The sequence below is a fragment of the Condylostylus longicornis genome, unplaced genomic scaffold (genome assembly GCF_029603195.1).
Source record: "Condylostylus longicornis isolate FDR11 unplaced genomic scaffold, ASM2960319v2 ptg000080l, whole genome shotgun sequence".
Taxonomy (NCBI): Eukaryota; Metazoa; Arthropoda; class Insecta; order Diptera; family Dolichopodidae; genus Condylostylus; species Condylostylus longicornis.
In genome coordinates, this window is record NW_026578048.1 from 2,894,169 (window position 1) to 2,912,771 (window position 18,603).

Sequence of the window (18,603 nt, forward strand, 5' to 3'; positions counted from 1 at the left end):
AAATTTGTAATATATTACTCTGAATCTTATTATATTTTTTAAATGTAGCCTATTGAATATGATGTCATTTATATTATTATGTACTTCATTCATATATTTTTAATATTATTATATAAAAACTTTAATACACTTTTTTTTATTATATTCTTTGTATAGGTAAGGTATACTTATTTTCAATAAAACAATTACAAAAAAAAATTTGTATAACAAAAATAATTCTTTACGCCGGCATGAATACAAATAAAAAACAAAGAAAAAAAATAATAGATCAAAAAAATAAAAAATATAAGAATAAAATCAACAATATCAAAACGATCTATTCAATGTAGAAAACATAAGAATATTATAAAAAAAAAAACAATTACATTAAAAATCTTGGCACCCCTCATTTATAACACAATTACTTTTTGCTTATATGAATATCCACAAACATACATGTAAATAAATTTTACTATACAGAAGAATGATATTAAAATGAAAATTTTGTTATATACATTTATTATAAAAGGGGTAAAAAATTAATAATTCCAAAAACGCGTTTTTCTTTTACGTAAATTAAAACTAGTTTTATTTTTTTTTTAAATTAAATAAAACACAGCAGCACCTAGGCACATACACTCATGTACATATATTAAAATTTTTCAATTTCAAATTTGCACATTATATTATACATATTTGGAAAAAATCTGTTATATCATATAATTTACTTATAATATACATTTTATATACTCCTAAAATAGTAATGAATACAATGATGAAATGATATATTATGTAATAAATTAGGGTTAAATTAATAAATTCGGATTAAACCAATTATGGTTTGTAAGATATGTTCACAGTTTATTCAAATAAATTCTGAAAAATTGTTCGCTTCAAAGTTTTCTCTTAACAATTGAATTATAAAATATTTTATTGCATACTTTTAGGGAAAATTGAAACAAGCGCTGAACACAATTAAATATTAGAATATTTACATTAATATGCACTTAGAAAATAAATTGTTTAAAATTTACATCATTTCAAAATATTACCCCTTTTTGAAATATTCTTGAAAAATTCACTTACATACTTACAAAATATTAACTTGAAGATAGACAAAAATGAACAAAAAGAGAATGCATTAAAATATTAATTTGAGATGTTTTATAAACCTTAATCCCTCCACTACTGTCCTATATCGTAATATATAAACAGTATAAGATTTAAATCAATTGATTTTTTAAAATAGTATGCATGTACCTATACTTTGATTGCATGTGATTACTATATCTACTACATATGATTATTATAGTCAACTAAAATGAAATTTTGACATTATAAAAGCAATTTCAAGATTTTGTAGCAAAAAAAAAAGTATTTAGTTCTAACTTTAATAATATTTTACCTTTTAATAAATAATACGTAATCAATAAATTCACATTTGTATGGACATACATAATGTCTAGTGTATTCATATAAGTACAATATAAGTACACCCTGTCGTAATTACTTTTACCTACACACAAACAAATTGAAAAAAAGAAATTAAAAAATTATTTCATTATTATTGAAAAAAAAACCAAAGAAGCGAAACCGGTTCTATTCAATAAAAAATATAAAAAAAAATAAAATTAAGAAAATAATAAAAGGATACAACAATAAAACTGATTTTGCCGTAACTAATTTATTAAAATTTTACTGGATTTCCTAAATTTAAATGAAATTTTAGTCAATGCCATTGAAAATATCATAATACAATGGTAGAGGAGTAGAATACAATAAATTTTCAATGTCATGTAGAAAATTTTTTTGATTAAATTCTTTTAAAGAAAATATTTGACATTCATTTTTCATATTATGATAAATATGTGAATGATGATGTAGCGAATCATTCTCGTCAGTGCTGTACCAATAATACATGGTAAATGTCTTATCACTTCTCAATTACTGCAAAACACTGAGTACAAGTTTTCAAAGACAATTCAATAAACCAAATAAACTTCGGCCATTCAAATTTTTGCAAGGTTCCAACGTTTAGCGAATTAGCAGTTTTTACCTTTCAGATTAGAACATTGTCAAATTAATATTAGATTCTCTTTTTTCATAATATCTTAAAAAAATTATTTGTATGGAAGTGTAGATTTTGTTGCTTCATACAACCATATATTATAATAAAATTATTACAAAATATTGCTATTACAATACGTAACATACAATTAATAAAATAATGAAAAAAAAAACTATTAAAAGTAAATAAGTTAACTGAACTCGTACGCAAGCTTCTAAAAATGTTATACATGAAATTTAATTGCATTGTATATACAAATAAAAATACAATTACTTCGAAATTGCATTCATTACTACTGTATTACGGCAATTGATTTCATAACCAGTACATAATAGATTTGATTGTTATTTGTAATCTAATTTAGTATTAATATAACAGTTTTCCATTTACTTAATTTGGTAGATATGTATGAAATACGTTAATACTAGTTCCACTGACGCAAAATTTATTTTTTAAAAATTATTTAATTAATATTTCTTAAAAATTTAAATAATTTGGATGCATTTTTCGTACATCAATGAAAAATCAAATTAAATCGATTTGACTTTCATTTTATGTTAGCTTCAAGCATACTTAGAGCCCATTTGTCCATATAATCATTATAACTGCACTTGAAGCCAGTTACACTTAAGTCAATTCAAAAATTGTGCTTACTTGATTTCAAATATTAATAATGACTTGAAATTTACGTGATTTCAACCTGACATAGTAAAAACGGAACTTAAGTTTCAAGATAATTTCAAGTCAAGTACTCAAGCTGTCATCTAAACGAGATAACAGACAATTGTAATGGATAATTGACAGTGTGAATTGTCAAAAATAAAAATACGGAAAACTAAGTACAAGCAATAAATGATAAAATTCCATTTTATAGTCAACACAAAAAATTTCATAATTTTATTCATATGCATGCATAAGTACTAGTAATTTAGTACTTTATACTTTCATATACGGAATTCGTGTTCATTTAGCACAAAAGTCTAACATTTTTAACTTAAATCCATACATTTTCTTTAATTTTATATTGTTATTTTTTTTTGGTTCCTGTTGTTTTTCATTTAAAGTACGCAAGTTGATGATGTCTCCTGACATTAATTAAATCCCATTTGGTATAATAAAATGCAAAAAAAATTCTGATTTAAAAAAAATTTTTGAACCCTCATTTCAACTATCATTACACATACAATCATATACCTATATATAATTGATATAGACAAGTATAACAGTTTTTTACCACCTCATATACAATAAAGAATAACTTTATTTTATTCTTTTAAATAAAATTTCAACAAGTCTCAAAAGACTTTTTATAAAAATGACACGCGATGTATTTTCACATTATAAAAAAAATCCTTAAAATTTTTGTTTTTTTGTGTAAATCTACAATGTGTGTATGTACGTTCATGTAAATGTAATAAAACAAAAAAAAAATGTTGGGCCCTTCAAAATTTCGTAATTTTCGTTATTATTTTCCTCTTCCTTTTTGAAATATATAAAGGATATAAAAAGGAATTTTTTTATTTATACAAAAGCCCTTACATTAAAAATTGTGAAAAAAAAGGAGGAATTCTAAATTTCTAAGAAAATTATGAATTTTTGGTTACATAAAAATATCATGGCACTTTATTTTTTTTTAACTGAAAAGATTCCATTTTTTATTAGTTTGTTCTTTTTACACTTTACCAAAAAAACAAAATGAACTTCTTTAAACAATAGATAAAAAATTTTTTATAAAAAAATTTTTAAAACAAAAATTCGAGACACTTACATAGTAAAATGACTGACATATACACACATACATACATTCGTTCCTAAGAGGGAGCAAATTCTAAGAAAAGAATAATTCTAAGTAATAAAAGTAAGGGAATAAAAATTTTTTTTTTTTTTATAAATAAGAAGCATATCGTATTCATTAGACATAACAATATAAGCAAGTAAATAATACACAAGCTATTATAAAAAACAATTTGAAAAAATTCAAAAACCCCAAAATTATTAAAGGTCAGCTGTTTTAAAATACTGAATTACACTGCAAACATAATATGCATGTATGTAAGTAAACAAACCGCATTCTAACTAAAGAATAACAAAAAAAAACTGCTCAGTCAGATGTTAATAATTCAGCGAAAGTATTATATAACAGCAGCAAAAAAAAAAAAACAAAAAGAAAAATTAAAATAATTGCAAATTGCCATTTTTTTTTGTAGATTTAAAATTATGTAGTACTCAAACAGGTTTATTAATATTGCATATGTGAACATTTTAAAATTTGGAACAAAAATCAGATGTTTAAATAAAAACACAATTTCAATATTCGAGGTATGCATATTCTACACTACTTACAATGTAATCACATTTATATATGTACTTAATTCGAACGTAACTCCAAGTTAAATAGTTTTCAATATCCAAATATATTGACTTTGGACCCGGCTGGTACACATATGTAAAGTCCAACCATCCCGAAAGCCGGGTCAACTTACCGGGAAAGGGTTAAGTTAGCCAATAATATAGCTTATAATTTTTAATTTAAGTTAAATTTAACTTAAACTACATATGAATGCGGTATGAAAATTAAACTGAACTAAAAAATGTTATAGAATTGTATAGCTGTTCATTTAAAATTGAGATTAAAAAAAATTTATTAGCAATAAAAAGTTTTGAAGTAAACCATCAATAATAAGTTGAAGAGTGAACTATCAATATAATAAGCAATTATATTTATTTTGAATTCAAGAATAATTTGGAATGTAAATGAATATTTTAATGTTTATTTCTATTTTTTTGATCAGATCTTCTAATTTTGACATTTTCAGTCTATCTACTCGTATTTCAAAAAATACAATTAATTCTCAAACATAGAAAAGTAAGAATAGGCATTAAATAATAAGAGCAATTTGTCCGCTATTTGAAAAAATTTCTATTCCCAGAAAGCATTCACAATAAAGAAATTCACAACAAACATCATTCAAATTAAAGTTAACATCATATTTATTTTTACCGTTATAAAATGTTATGTAATAGCAATTGTTTCGATATTTTTTATTTACTTATTTATAACAAATGAATTTTAAAAATGATCTTTTAAATCTAGAAATATTTCTTGACAGCGTATTGAAAACAAAAACTGTTATATAATAATTTGTATATGTTTAAGTAATTATAACTGAAAATAAATACATATTATATAAAATATAATTGTATTTTAAGAATGAAAACGTAAAAAATTTTCATTAAAAATTATTCAAAGAAAAAGAAAAATAAAATAAGTGGGATTTTCTTCTAAAAATACATTATTTTTCTTCAACATCATCAAAATGTAAAAAAAGAAGGAATTAAAATTTATTTTTATTTCGGTTCATTAAATTCTTATTTAATCATTAAATTCTTATTTGATTGGCCAATTTTTAATTTTTTTCTTTTCACTTTTGCCTAAATTTTGGCTTTTTTTTTTATTAATGCTATTGCAATAATTAATATGTTTTCCAAAACAATATATTATGTATGTATACACTAAATTTAAATTCACGTTCAATGACAAAAATAGGCACCATATTTATTGCTATTTTAAAATATATAGAAAATATATTTATATTTTAAGGTTATTTCAATGTTATCATCATAATTCAAAAACAAAAAGAACATAAATTAATAATTTATATTGATATTAAGTGAAACCTTTATATACTTTACATATATATATATATATATATATATATATATATATATATATATATATATATATATATATATATATATATGAGTAAATAATATAAAAATAAAAGATTAATATTTATGTATGATAAAATAAAAATTTTTTAATTAAAAACCATTTTTTAATTTTAGTAATTAAATTATTCTGCTAAATTTAGCAGAATAAATTTACACAATTTCTGTAAAAAAAAGCTATAGTAAATAATGTAAATTAAAATAAAATTTTTATGAAAAAAATATGGTTAATTTTGAATCATAATACGCTAAAATGAAATATTTTTTTTATTTATAATTATATTTTATGCAAATTAAAATGACTTTTTAATAAAACTTTTGGATTTTGTCATATACATATGCATAATATGTCAACGAACACCTAATATACGTACTCGAAATTAACTTTTTTTTTTAATAGCCGACATTTTTGACATACACAGGTCACAAAAATAGGCATTTAACCGTCCATTACTATAAACCTAAGTTAAAAACAGAATAAGAGCAATTTTCTGCAGCGAAATGTCAGAATTCATATAAAATACATGTTATTTAACTGGGACTGCCTAAAATCAAGCGAAATTATAGCCGTTATTTTAACCGCTGGGGATAACATACCCTAAATTCCTCTTTTACTGCTTGCGGTTTTTGTTTTAACATCTCATCTTTTTCCAAGTGTGTATTACATTTTATGTAAAATACTTAACAGCTGATTTTTCTGTTCCACTTAACCCAGAATAACAACGAAAATCGTCCGTCGTAACGTATGCTCTGTGGTACGCTTTATAATTTTATTTTTACAATTATATAAAAAATTGTACTTAAAAAAAAATATGCAGTAATTTTAAGAAAATTAAAAAATACAGTTATTTTACAACACCAATGACAATAATTGATTACTTATCACAATTATTGTAAATGTTATAAGGAACTATGTCCATGCTAATAAAATTTAAAGATCTCATGACTACACGTCAAGAAAAAAAAAATAATCCTTGATGCTTTTTAAATAATCTTTAACCTCTTACTAATAACCATTGAAAAATTCAATTTTATTGCATTGTAAGTAGGTGGGTAACGAATTTGAATTATTCGAAAATTTTCGAATTCATTAATTGAATTGCTTTTGAATTTTTAAAAATATCTTAAATTAATATTTAATTTTTTAATAATTAAATAAAAATATCTACATATAATTTACTATTAAATTTTATTTTCAAAATGAATTTGAAAATAATAAAGAGAGCAGCAGCCATATTGTGTACAAACAAACGTAACCTTAAACTTTAATATTTAAAATAGTTTAAATGGAAAACAAATAAGTGTGTGTACTCGTATTATGTGAACACCCACCATTTTTATGTACATACATATTTAATTTTTGTTTTATAAAAAAAAAATTTTAAATTTTAAAAACAAAAACAAATTTTTATTTTTATTTCTTATTTTTTCCCATATAATTCATTTTTAATAAAAGCCCATGACTAATTTAACATAATTTTATTTTTAAAATTTTTTAGTTATGTTTTAAATAAAAAAAAATTAAGCATTTGTTTTCCACAAACAATAATTAAATAAACAAAAAAAAAAATTTTTTTTTAGTTTTTTTTTTGTTATTTTTTGATTTTTTATATTTTGTTTGTTTTTTTTTTTTTTAAACAGAATATTCTATAAAAACTTAAGAGGGTGATTACCCGTAAATTATAAATATAGCTCAAGGACATTAAAAAAAAAAAATTTCAAGAATATTCCAAAAAAAATCAAAATAAAAAAAAAACAAATGTGTGAAAGGTCGAAAATGTTAAAAGAAAAAATTGAAAATACCCACAAATAACAATATAAAAAAAAAAATAATAAAAAAGTAAGGATTTGAATCTGAAATTAAAAAATCAAATTGGAAAATATTTTTTTTTTTAAATTGCATTTAGTATAAATTTTTGAATATTTAATAAATATTTTTATTTGAAATAAAATTTCAAATTGAAATTGTTAATAATAATAACAAATTTATATAAATTGTCTGATTTAAAGGTGAAAAAAGCAATTAATATTTATTTTTATTTTAACTCAAGTGTGGCAGTACCTTGCAGAATAAAATAAAAAATTGCAAACTTTGACATCACATTACGTTTCGCATTGTATTTAAAAAAAAATATCACAATATTACGCATTTCGGATTGTAGAAAATACGTACGCTTTCGAAATGCAGAAAGAAAACAATTTTTTTTTGTGAATTCGTGACAGTTATTAATATTTAAATTAACATAACACTAATTTTTGACTCTTGTGTAGAAAATTGACAATATGGTAAAATTTTTAAGAAGAATAGTGATAATATTTATAATGTCATAATTTGAAAAGAAATGTCAACGTTAATGTTTTGTCAAAAAAACAAAGTTATTATCCCGAAATATAAAAAAGAAACCTTGTTTTTATAGCAGGCACCTAAATTAAATGTATTTATTCGAAAAACCAATAAACCAGAATATAGTATAATATGTCGATTCCGATTCGTTTGGGAATTAGCTAAGCTTCTTAAGTTAAAAAAATTAATATTACATCCAATTAACCCTGCCAATATTAATATTGTATAAATGTGAATACACTTGTATTCAACATGGGGACGAAAAATAGGCAGGTACGCAAACACAATTTTTATACCATATTCTTAAATTTATCACTATTTTACAATAAAATATAATCTCAGGTAGTTTATTTATTTTAAAAAATTCTGCCCTTTCTTTTATAATAGAAAATATTAACAATCAATTCTTTTTTAGACAATAATATACACTTGTAATGCTAACAAAACATAATGAATAAGAAATTTAGGTTGGCACTAAAATATACAATTATGATAAATCACTTTTCCTAACAAAAAAAAACAGGATTTTGTAGACCTCATATACACAAAAATATATGTACGTCAATAAAAACGTACGTTGTCAAGTTATCACAAATATTATAAAATTTTCAACCTTAGATATCCTATACAAAAATATGTAAGAGTGTAATATTAATGACCCAAAAAATAACCTTTTTTTAACAAAAAAAAAAAATTAATAAATCGTAGTATGTTTTAATGATATCAGATAAAGCGACCATAAAAATTGTCAGGTAAAATAATTATTTCTTATAATGGAGGATTTCTTATACACACATACATACATACATAATATATAGATTTTATAATGCGGTTGTGTAATTGTTAATTTGTAAAAAGAAAATTATCTTATAAGAAATTTTTACTTAAAATAAAATAGGTACTCACATACATAGTTCAAAAAACTGTCCCTTTGTATCTACATTTATAAGTACACCTCAATACAATCACAATTTCCTTATTATAAAAATAAGAAAATTTTATTTACATACATACATATGTATACACGAATACAAACATATGTAAGCATATTTCTACTTTATAAAGAGTAAGAAAATTTTTGTATATTTTTTTTTCCTTGTACATATTTCAACTATAATGCAATGTTCAAGAACATATACAGACTTATACATATTATGTACATACATACATATGTATATTAAACATGCACCTGAAAAGTGAAAAGTTCAAAATAAAAAGGTAAGAAAAAAAAAAAAAGAAATTATAATACTACATTGAGTACCGAAGGAAATGTGTGAGTCACTAAAGGAAAAAATTTCGAAATTTTTGTTGTCAATAGCTTTTTCTTTGTTTTTCGTTTTTTTTTCCTAGTTTTTAATTTAGTGTGATTCACATACTGTCGGAATTTAAATAAAATAAAAAAAAATGGAACAAAAATAAAAAAAACGCATTTCCATTCACGTTCTGTTTTGTTTCGCTTAAAAATGCATAGTACGACAATAATATGTTGACATGTTACGACACGTTTAGAAAAAGAAAATTTAAATTTTCTCTTGTAGTAAGTTAAAATTATTAATCTTTATTATGTGTGAGTAGTTTTGTGTATTTTTTCAACAATCTTCTCGATTAATTAGCAGTAGTAAAAAAAGGAGTATGTATTTATGTACATACATATGTAATTTGACAAATATTTTGACATTTTTCTTTTATTTTTCAAAGGGTTAAAAAAATATGTCGTTTAAGAGTTCTTGAGCTAAAAAATTTTACTTTAATATCCCTCTATGAATCAAATGTAATAATCGATTAATAAAATTAAAAAAATACATATTTATGTATACATATGTATGTATGTACATAATATATTTAAAACTAACATTTTCAATATAAGTAGGTATGTAAATTTTTACATACAACAATGCATATTATGAAAAAAATAACTAAATTCGCACAACTACTGTTTGTCATTATTTATGATTAAATGGAAAAACACCTATAACTGTAAATTAGCTATACAAATTTCAAAGAGAGATGGGCCGAGTCGAATCGTTTACATATTTAGTACTTAATGTAAGATTTATCATTGCATATATTTTTAAAGATAACCTCTATATTAAATTATTTTTACAAATTTATTCATAAATTTTAATTTTAAAATTAATTTACATTTTTCTTTATACATTTTGTATTTAGTTTTATTATGCCAATGATTTATATAGTATACAAACTGTTATATCTTACAAATTTTACAAATTTTGACTATATTATAAAATTTACATAAAATATACATTAATATGTATGTATGTATTTATAATTTTTGTTGATATTTTTAAATATATAAGCAATGAAAAGTATTTTCATTGAATGGGTCACACCTTTTTTTTTAGTACACATTTACATATTATAAGTATACTTAAATATACAATGTAATATTTGAATAACTAGCATAATTATTCAACAACAAATGCATACATTCATACATTTCCTAAATATTTAATAGACAATTTAAAAAACAAATTTTTTACTTAAAATATTTACTTTTAATAAAAATTCAGAAAAAAATAACAAAAATAAATAAAATATTTTAAATTAAAAGAAAACACAGTGAACTTTTTTTCCAGTGTACATTATGGCGTTTTTTCACTTTTAATTGTTTTAAGAAAAATATTATTTTTTAAAACATTAAACAAAAATAAATAAATAAGTATAAATAAAAACTTTCTTTTAAAATATTTTTAAGTATCAATATCGGCCACTCGATTTGTTAATTTGTTTAAATTGCAAAATAAATGCAAAAAAAAAACAAAAATAACAAAAACAATTTTTCTCTTTTCAATTGCAAAAATTTTTTTATTGTCTAAACTTACATTTGAATTTAATAATAAATTTTTTATTTTCTCTCTCATTTCAATGAAAATCAAAATTGTATAAAAATTTATAAGCATATTTTGTACATTTTACAAGTGCTGGCTACTCACATGTGCAAATAAAAGCTCATAAATTATTCATAGTAATTTTAGTTCAATTATTGTATACGGTAATTAAATTATCATAAAATTTAGCGAAATTTATTTTGGCTTAAAATTCGCTCTTCTTTGGCTAATAAAGAAATTAAAAAAAAAATTTTTATATTTTAATTTAAAATTTAATTTTTTTTTCATTCAACTACATATACTGTTAGATTTATTTATCGAATTAATAACAAAAAATTGGTCATGCAATAAACTTGAAAAATTTAAAACAAAATTGAAAATATAGAATTTTTTTATTTTCGGCGAGATATTAATGCAATTTTAACAGAAAAATTAAAAATATAAAACTCGATAATAACCCTACCCTATAATATTATTAAATAATTGAGATAAATATAGCAAATTTGTTCTGATAAATGGTTTTACGTTATTTATATGGAAAATAAATATGAAATCTTGCTCTACTATGTATAACAAATAGAATTTTAACTCCTAGCATAACATTTTTTCAATATATGTACATAAAACTGTGTGCTATACGCTATCAACTAATCTGGAATTTATTTGACATTTCATTAAACGCTTTAAACAAACACAGGCATTACAAACAAAAACTTGGAAGTAATGAAAAATTCACAATACTTGGTACGTAAAAAATATATTAGAAAACTTTGTGAATCATTAAAAATCTAACGTTTTTGTTAACTAACTATATATCAAAATGTCATCAAATCATTAATGTCAAACTTATTTTTTGTTTTATTATTATACCTAAAAGAAAACTATTAAAAATAAAATTTCCAAATGTGAATATGTATTTGTTATTGCTAACATTTTAAATTCGATTAAGTTTACTTTAATTTCAAGCTAATAATTAATAAGTAAATAATTAATAGCACATAAGTAGTATGTATGTATATGCGTATTTAAGTTTGCACTACACATTTACGAATAGTGTTGTTCGTAAACCTAACAAAAGATGAGTCAATTTGAAAATAATTTTCTCGGTATTTGACTTTTTGTTTTTTTAAATGATAAGCAAAAATATTAACAAATAAATAATTAATGTAGGTACCTCAATTTAAAAAAGAATTATACGCATTTAATTAATATTTAGGACATTTTTGTACATATGTATTAATTTCTACAATGTATGTATGTACATATATGATATTGTGTACATAATAAAATGTAAATAGATATAGAGTATATGCATATATTATTAAAAAATATTTTGTTATCAACTTTTTTTTTAAAACAAATTTTTACGCCTATAAGCTATAAAAACTTCAAATTTAAAATATTGATTGAAACTAGTTTAAACACATACATATGCATATGTATACATGACCAAGAGAAACAAGATTTTTAAAAAATATTATGATATCATAATATGTGAGGGGGAGTTTATATAACATTTCAAGATAGAAAATATATAAAAAAAAAAATTGAAATAACTAAAATTTTTTAATTCAATTATCCAAAAATGTGAATTAAGATTATCTTATAATTTATATACATATGTATATAACACTAATGATATTAAACTCACTTCAATGCAACACACATATACGCATATAGGTAGCAATCCAGGAGAATTTGTTAACTATTATTAATTAAGCCTTAAATTTAAGTTCATTCATAAGTTTTTGGGCTCATTAATAATAGAATAGAGATTGAAAGCAGTCTAAACTTACTAAATCAATTTAGCCATTACGTACATATATTATATGAACATGTAGTAGCTATTTCGTCAACAGTGCCCAGTGCAGCATTATGTTAGCATTTTAAAACTTAAAATTAAAGAATCTCTTGATGAAACTGTAAATATTTTTTTGTGGTTACAGGAACTATAGTAAAAAAACGATCTAACCTAAATTAAAAATTTGTTCTAATGTTGATAAATTACTTCACGTCTTCTCCTTGTCTCCCCTTTCATTTTTATTTTTTTTAATATTCGAAAAACGATGCTAATAAATCACTTAATCGCAGTATCATTTAGTATCTTTTACTTAATTCCTCAAATTCAAAAATATTATTGTAAATTTAAAAAAAAAAATTTTAAAATTAAAATAAAAATGGCGGATTTTAGGATAAAAAAATAAACTCGTTTTAAAGATCTTATCAATGAGCAAAAAAATTATTTTTTTTTGTAATTTTTTTTAAAAAATACAAAAGCAAAAAAATTTTAAGACAAAAAAATTAAACAAAAATATAAAAACATAAGCGATTTTATAAATTTCATACAAAAAAACAAAATTATAAACAAATTGATGATAAAAATATTCATTTTGCTCTTATATCGAATATATCTGTGGTTCAAAGGAAAATCTTACTATTAAAAAATTGTTTTTAAATAAATTTCAAAGCTTTATGCACAAGTTCGTACATATGTAGAGCTTTTAAAGTTTTCAGAAATACCCAAAATTTGATCAAATTTTTGCATTTCCGCCATAAATTGCACTCTATAAATCTCTTTTAATTTAATAAGTCTCCAAAACTGACTCAGAAAATTTAAAAACAAAAAAAAAGTTCTAATATTTCGTTCTTTTCTCATTTAGTTCGAAAAAACCTTAAGTAAATTATTCAAAATTTTGACAGAATAACAAATTTATAATTTTATTATTAAATTAAAAGAGCTAAGAAAAATTTAAATTTAGTCAATTTTTAATTCTTACCATCGAAACGAAAAAAATATCTGTATATTTATGTAAATAAATTTTATATGATTGTACGTATGTACATAATATAAAATGAAAAACACAACATAATATACTTAAGTAGTAGAGTTAAAAAACAAAACAAAAGATAAAAAATTATAAACGCACACACAAATTCAAATTTTGACCTAAAAATCATGAAATCATAAAATTATATTTTATGTACATAAATTTGTATGTATTTATATATGTATGTATGTATCTTAAAGGAAACAGAAACATTGTATTCAAGAAAATTTGATAAACAAAGTATACATAATTGAATATTATTTAAGCTTAATAAATTAATATAAAAAGTTCGATTTATTTAAAAAAAAAAAAAAAACATTTTCGAATGTACCATCAGAAAGTCTGGTACAAGGGCAATCCTTTTAAAAATAAAGTAAACAAACAATAACAACAGCAACATTTGTTAAAACCTTGCCGCCTAATTAAAAGAATTTTGCAGCGCAAACATTATGGGCCCTATTGTATATTTTTTCAGATATTTCTGGGCCCAATTTCATGATTTTCAAACATTTTGAAAATTACTGAAAAACAAAAACTGAAAGCGCTATTTAAAAAGGTTTCTTGAAAGCCTAACTTTATCGAAGCTTTTGAATATTTAATGTTTAAAAAAAATCATTTACAGCGTAAATTTAACGAGCTCTATAATTTTTTAATTACATTCTTCTTTTCTCGTTTAGAAACAGCTAACATACATACATATTAAAATCAAATTAAATATTTATATTAAAAAAATTCTAAAAATAACATTCAAGCGTTTTAATACACTCTCCTATCAAGATTTTACATAAATTATTTCATTTTACTTTTTTCGTTGTCACAACTGAAAAACAATTAATGAAGAAACTATTTAAAATCATCATAAACAAATCAAAATTACAAATTACCTCCTGCCCTTAAGTAAAAAAAAAAAATAATAAAATCCTTCAACTTTGTGTTCTTATTTCAGTTTAGTTAAACAAATGGGAAAATAATAGACAACAATAGGAGAAGAAAAGGCAATGGACATCTAATGAATGCACACAAACATATTCACATATGTGCTTATATATGTACATAAAATTACGAAAAAAAAATAAACAAAAAAATACAAAATAAATTATTTTAATTTTAAACTGTACCTTTAGTGTATTTTCAACAAACAAAGAAAATTTTAACAATTTCAACAAAAAAAAAAAAAATTAAATTAAACTTTTTGAAAAATTAAAAAAAATATATTTGATCATGCCAACTTTGTGTTATACCAGTACGAAGTCGCACGGCAGCTGATTAAACTACAACCTCAATCAAGTTCTTTATTGAATAAGGTTCTGGTATTTACTACCATAAACTCTTTGTAAATATTTTGCATAGATCTAAGCTTTATCGACTTTTATGTTATCATCACTATAAGACGGACAAACATTGCTATAAGACGGACAAAAATTCAGAATTCGATACAGAGTAAGAATATATAGGTATATGTATGTTTATATTGCAGACTGTTATTTTTTAAGTTTACAAACGGGTTGGCGAATTTATAATGCCCTTCGATTATACGCTCATTCGGATATAAAATACCTTGCACAATAGTTTTTCAAAATAATTTAACATATAAAACTTTAAATAATTCAAGTAAATAGTTTCGTACATACAAAATACTAAAAGTATTCAAAGCACTATATATTTTTAGTAAAAATTACTTGCGTAATAATAATGTATACCAGTATACACAATGGCTCTGTCTAGGACCCTACTTAACAATAATATAAAAATAGATAAGGTAATTTTCTCAATATTTTCATAAACTTCAAGAGGGATGAATTTTGTATTTATATTTGCTTCTTCCTACACTATGTATGAATGTATGTATATATTATTTATGTTTGACATTTTTTTTAGAAACGTTAACATTATTTACACAAATATATACTTACGCGTATACTATGTGTACTTATGGCACAAAATAAGAAAATTATTAAAAAAGTAATTTAAGGTTTTTTTTTTAGAAAAGAAAAATATTTTCATATAATGAAACAGTTATAAATTGTAAATATTTATGTAAATTTGTTTAGATTTCTAAAATTATGTACAAACATTTTTTTTTTGTTTATTTAACAAAGATATAGTACGTACATAAGTACATAATTACATATGTACATATTATGTACGTAAGGTAATAAACATTTTTTATTAATTTCCTGTACAAGAAATGAAAACCTAATAATAAACAAAGCATAAGTGTACTTATTCATAATTATAACAATATTTAAAGTTAGTTCACTTAGTAACAGAATATAATGATGAAATTCCTAGCAATACATTAGAAATTTCGATCGCGGATAGGAACAACTACAAATAATTTAATTTCGCCATCCCTAATTTTTCTTTTTGAAATGTAGATAATAAGAGAATCAATAACTTAATTATGTGGACATAATTACTTAAAACGCGATTCAATCAATTTTATAATATTCCTTACAATAAGGAATTTTGCGATTATATTCTTTGCATGTCCCCTTTTCCTCTTATTATTATAATATTTATGTATGTAATATGCAAACAAAATAATTAAAACAGTGTATGAGCGATTTGAGAAGCGTTTCCTTTTTTAATTGACACAATTCATAAACGCTATAACCCACTTCTCAAAACACAATTTGCCGCTTCAAACAAAGAAAAATTTGCGTTAGCTAAATAATGTTATAATTATTTGTAGTGAAATAAATTGTAAAATGATGAAATTATAAAAGTTTAGTGAAATGCTAAAGTCATTTAAAAAAAAAAAAACTTTATTAAACCTTAAACAATTTCAACAAATGTATAAATTTGTTATACAAATATTTGCCTTCATAGGTGTTTTATCACCTCACGTCAAGTTTTTTTGTTTACACATAAAATAATTCTATATACAAGGACTCAAAAAATGTTTAGTGATAAGAATTATTTTAAAGGATAGAAGTAAATTATAAAATAAAAAAAAATACAAATAACCAAATTTGTAAAAAAAATTTATATTTACGGTGGTTATGCTATAAACTTTATGGGCCAGGTGCAAAAAATGAATAGGGAATTTTACGGTATTTAATAGTTTGTGTACAATTTAAGTGTTTGCAATTTGTACATACTGAATTTTACTGTGAGGTCAATTGAAAATTCCAATCGAAAGAGGAATAAATTCATTAGGGTTAAAATGATATTACGCCTGAATTGAAGGGAAAAAAGCTGCATTATTAATAATTGAATGTATTTAATAATATTGGCTTGCTCTAACAACGGTAAGTCTGAAAAATAATATTATAAAGCTAATTTATTTTTTAAAATAAATATTTTTTAAACATGATTTTTATGTTTAGTTTATAATTTGGCATTTTTATTTTATTTATTTATGTACACTTATTTTTCAAAGTAATTTTCAAGAAATTGTTAATAATTAGGAGGAGGGATTTATGTGTAGAATACTTGGGTACAGGCTAATTATTTTTGTGTATCAAAAGCAAGTATTATAACTTATTTGTTTTTTAATTAGGTAAATTTTTAATAGTTCTATAGAAAAATTCAATGAAATATTTTTCAACAATTTTTTCAAAAACCAAGGTATTCAGTGTTTCAAGAAATTATTTTGATTTAAACAGCAGAATAATAGGATATTGAACAAAACTTAATTATAAAAATCAATTATAAAATTACAATGGTAATTTCATAAGATTTTTGAAAATTTCTTTGTTTCAAAAGAAACTCTTTTTTTTTTTTATTTTTATTCTAGTTTTTGTTTTTTTTTTTTCGTTTTTTTTTTATGAAGCTAGTTTTTGTCTGACGCAATTTTTTTTTATATTTTCGTTCAACCTCAATTTGAATTGTATGCTTGTATATGTATAAAAGGTGAAATAAAAGTAAGAAAAAACAAATTACTTGTTTGTATTGCATGTATGCATGTATTCACTTTAATGTCAATATGTAAAATGTAAATATACATGTATGTAATTCTCATTAAAATAAGAAAAAAGCCATCGATGTAAAAAAAATTTTTAATTCCAATTAGCTAAATTTTCTTCTTCTTTTAGAGTCTACTGTTATTGGCATTGCCAAAATAATTTATTTGAAAATCATGAATATTTAAAAGAAAATTTTGTATACATACATACATAAACATGCATTTGGGAATTAAAAAAAATCAAAAAAACCTTTTAACAATTTTAAGATTTCAATTACTTTTGAGAATATTTTTTAGTTGCCAAAAAAAAAAAATTTTCTTGCCTTTTTAATAATCGATGCGACAACACTATGTTTCTTTATTTGCAATATGCATACATAAAAGAATCAAGATTGTATTTGTAATACAAACCCATATAAACTTCAGAGCATAAATTTAATTGTGTGCGCATAAGAAAATATTGTGTGTTGTGTGTGTGTATGTTGCCTGTTTATAATTATTTTTAATTTTTAATAATAATAATAATAATAACAATAATAATAATAATAATAAATAATTATTTTTAATACAAAATTTTAATAAAAATATAAAATTCTATTTTTAATTATTTATTTTATATTGTTTAAAATATAAAATTTATAATTGGAAAATTGTTTTATACTTATTTATTTTTTATTTAAATGGTTTCCCCATCAATATATTGACTTTTTTTTCGAAATTCACACAACTTTATTAAAAATGTATTGCATACGAGTATGTACTGTTTACGAATATATACACATGCATTTATGTATACAGAATACATGAAACTCCTGGCATTATTGAAAAAATTATATATGTATGTTTAGTAGGTACAGCATATACTCGTATGTATGTACGCATGTATTTAGAAAATA

At 21.8% G+C, this 18,603-nt stretch overlaps 1 protein-coding gene across 2 annotated transcripts in view; it reads right to left on the reverse strand.

The window, feature by feature from the left end:
* LOC129613089 (cyclin G) overlaps positions 1–18,603 on the reverse strand; it is a 43,015-nt gene that overhangs the window by 20,183 nt on the left and 4,229 nt on the right. The window lies entirely within an intron of this gene.